Here is a 4,243-nt window from a genome sequence, read left to right as displayed (position 1 = left end):
ATGGTAATTCAGGGTGAGTTATTTTTAATTCTAAATGAATATTCTTATTGGACTTTTATTTAAGTGCTATTCTCCTTCAAGATACATTTACCTAACGCTAGAATAAATGCGATGTAAATTATGCACCAATGTACATCCGGCCCCCCCCAATCTGGGAAAAGTTTAAAATTCCCCCCCCCCCCCAAAAAAAAATCATTGAAGAAACATTTGCATTTAAATAATATCAATATGAAACAGATAACGAACTAAATCTGCTATTTATCCCAGAGAAAAAAATAAGAATGAATTTTTAGAATCCCCCCTACCATTGTTAGAACAATGGTTCAGTCAAACTTGAAGGAAGAGAAACAACAGGGCACAGGCTGGTAAGAGCCAATGAAATGAGGAGTTAGCTGTTAGCTGTTAGCTGTGGCTCTCCATCACAAACATAAAACCCTCCAGTAAGTAAATACTTAAAAGACATGTAACACCTTGCATTTCCTTTCACTACTCAATAAGAAGAAACACATTAACAATAAAGATCAGACTGCAGTTCGTTATTTTCTTACTTTGAATCATAAGTTGCCTCATTAGCAAAACTGCTACACTGCTTTCATAGACTTAAGCTTTTTCGTTAAAGGTATCTAGAGCCTGGCTGCTTTATGTGTGTCTAGTGTTCTCAACCAATCCAGGCTGTTTGGCTGAAACAGATTTCTTGGCTCACTTCATGGTGGACAGATATGGAAGTTTCCAGGAATCTTTAACACCTGTTTCCTATCAGTCTAAATACTTAAAACACAACAACTTTTTCCACATCTTGGCAAATCCTGAATTTCTTATTGACTTTTCAGGTCCGAGTGACCCAGTGCATGTATAAACATTTCTTTCTTGAAAATGTCCATATTGTTTTTGGCTAATAGTGTATTTATTAACAAATAACAACAAGGTCCTGGTATAATTTGAACTGGATATAATTATTGATACTTGTTGCATAACCGTAGCAACAAGGTATTGTTTTACAACTGGGAGAAACTAATTAGCATCTCAAAAGCTCTAATTAAACATGAATTATGACCTCAAACCCCAGAGGAGGTGAAAATGAAACTTCATTGATACAAAGCAGGACCAGAGAGAGAGGAGGAAGTTCAAACCATCTCTTCCATCCAACATGATGATCAAGGATCATATCGCAGACTCCAGCATCTCTCTGCTGACTTTCTTCTGAAAGCAAAAGAGGTGGATTAGCAGAGCTGCCAAGGACGTTACTGTGGCAAATTGTCTCTGTTGCCTGGATACTGAGCTGTTAGTGTGATATGAAGGTCAGGTAAGCATTTTGTTTTCTGTAACATGCTGCTTTTGCCAAGGAAGAAATTATATAATTCTATTGTACATTGCATACTCTATATGGGCAGTTCCCAGTAAAGGATGAGATCTGATGACAGTTTAGTTCATTTATATGTTGTCAGTGAAGTAATCTGGTATTCAGAAAAACCAGAATACATCCAAATGAAAGCAGAAACATAAAATTATAATTTTATCTATTCCAAGTCAATAGGTCAGTCCAATAAATATTCAGTTCAGTATGATTCTCCTCAGTCAAATAAAGTTACTCACTATGTCAACTATTTAATACAATTATCCACTAGAATCAGTCAGCTGTAATACAACAACAAACTGAAAGATATCTCACTTGAGCTCAAACTCTTCATGATGTGCAGCATAAAATACGTTTAACTGATGATGTGCAGAGCTTTAATTTCTAGACATATCCCAGAAAAAAATGTACAATTCCAAAGTATTGATTGACTGGTTAAAAATTTTCATGCTTGCTATCTGACAGTGAAAATCTAGAGATCAATTTTCAAGAAAAATATACTTATTATAAAGCAAAGCTAAATGTAAGAGAATAAAATACATACAAGTCATTTTTGAATTTATTCAAAACAATATTGATGAGCACCAAAACAAATGTGTTAATGATTACATGTTTGGCAATGTGGTTCATTTGTAGAGCTTAGTGCAATAACCAGTTCACAGGCAATAGGTTCTGAAAATGTCCACTGCAACAACTTCTCATAACGCAGCAAGTAGAAACAGAGGTATAATGTTTGTATGTTGTAACAAAAATGAGGAAGAGTGTGTTGCAGAAGTCTGGTGCGTGCAATGTTTTCTGGAGTCACATTGTTGTGTAAAACTCATAATTTTACCAAATGAATCAACCGACTTCAAAACCACAAATCTAAATCAAGACATTAACATGAAGCAAACAAACATGGTTGGACTATGTAGAAAAAACACTTTAAAAAGAAAACAGAGACGATGCAATGGAAATATTTTCTTGCGAATACCGTTATACTGAACCACTGAAATCTTACATGGAGCACATTACATATTTTTTGCATACTTTTTCAAAATGTCCTAAAAGAAAACTTTTTTTAAATTAACATTTAACGTTAATCTTTTTTTATTATTAGCTCATCTGTTAAATTATAAACATCTATAACATATATAATTTTAAACATGTCATGATTTGTGTTTGTGAACAGTGAGGGAGACGCGGGCAGGCCCAGGTTGTCATAATGAAAATTAAGATGATTTAATGATAAATACGTTAACAGTCCAAACAGGGTAGCACGAGGAACAGACTACAGACAGGTAGGACGACATGGAGCAACGAATGTATGACAAGGACCCGACAAGGAACAAAGACAACAGGTGGACTTAAACACACAGGAAGGGTAATCAGGGAACTAGACACAGCTGGGATCAATCAACAGGGAGGACAGGACATCACAGAAACTCACAGGGAAACAAAACACATAAAAACCAAGAAATAAATACACAGAAACAGAACCAAACAAAACATCTGTTTCTCTGTTGCAAAACACTGGGCTTATCAGTCAGGAACATTCAGTTCACCACAGCTCTGAATGAAGGACCCACCCACTGTGAAACAGCCAGACCAAACCACATGCTGTTAGTATGTGCCTGTTTGCGTAATTAGAAAGTAGACACAAGTGGTATGACAATAAAGTCTTTTTCTGAAAAATTAAACTAAAAAAAGAAAAAAACATATCAGTTTATTTGTATCACACATTTACAGGTAGGACGTAAATGTCCTACTGCAACAAGGCAGTTCAAAGTGCTTTACATTACAAAAACATAAAAATATAAAGTCATAGAACAATACCAAGTCATAGAACTTTATCACAGAGATGTGGGGGTGATGGTGGTGAGGTAGAACGCAGACAGACCTAGGTCGTAGAAGATAAATGATTTAATGAAGGATAAGCTCTTACACAGTTCAGGAAGCTGGCAGCACAGCAGAGCGGAAGGCTCGGGCTCAGCACTGGTAGCAAACAGTACAGAACTGAATAAACGAGAGCTACACAGTCTCAGGACTACACAGTTCAACTGAGACGACTGACATGCAACAACGACCAGGGACAGACGTTAGACAAGGACACAACAAGAGACAAAGACAACAGGTGGACTTAAATACACAGGAGGTAATCAGGGGAACTAGACACAGCTGGGATCAATCAAGGGGGAAAGAGACATAACATCACAGAGACTCACAAGACAGAACCTAAGATAAACACACAGAGAAACTCAAATCAACACAGAGAAAACCAAATCCTTACAAATGGGTCATCAGGCTGAAGAGCAGTGGGATCAGTACAGAGCCCTGAAGGAGCCAGTGCTGAGGAAAATGACCTTGAAGTATTTTTCCCAACCCTCACAGACTGGGGTCTGTCTGTGAGGAAAGCCAGCAGCCAGTTACACAGGGAGTGTTGAGCCCAAAGGGAGCTGGTTTGCTCACCAGGAGCTGGGGGATGATTGTGTTGAACAGTGAGCTGAAGTCCAGAAACAGCAACAAGAGTATTCATCTCCTCCAGGTGTTTCAGGCTCAGGTGCTGTGTGGAGGAAGCAGCGTCCTCTGTGCAATGGTAGGTATCATCACAGTAGTGACAGTATTCTGATTAGAATTCACAGTAGTCTGACAGAAGCAAAACAGAAAAAGGGACTAACTGAAAGAGTCCATCAAATAAAACTGTTTCAGTAACTTCTGATGAGAAGTTTAAAAAAGGAGCTGCAGAGGCCGGGTGAACAGCAAAAATCAGGCATTAGTCAGTGATCAGTGGAGGGTAAGATGTTCCACACTGACGGCCTGTTCTGGAAACACCTGTGCAAATAACATAAAATAGGGAGGAAACCCCAGAAACTTCAGCTTACTCTGATAAAGGTGTGCTGCAGTGTTTGC

This window comes from Poecilia latipinna, unplaced genomic scaffold (assembly GCF_001443285.1).
Source record: "Poecilia latipinna isolate Pla-1442-1.1 unplaced genomic scaffold, P_latipinna-1.0 Scaffold3260, whole genome shotgun sequence".
Classification (NCBI taxonomy): domain Eukaryota; kingdom Metazoa; phylum Chordata; class Actinopteri; order Cyprinodontiformes; family Poeciliidae; genus Poecilia; species Poecilia latipinna.
The sequence above is the reverse complement of the archived record's forward strand: the minus strand, read 5'-3'. Positions refer to the sequence as shown.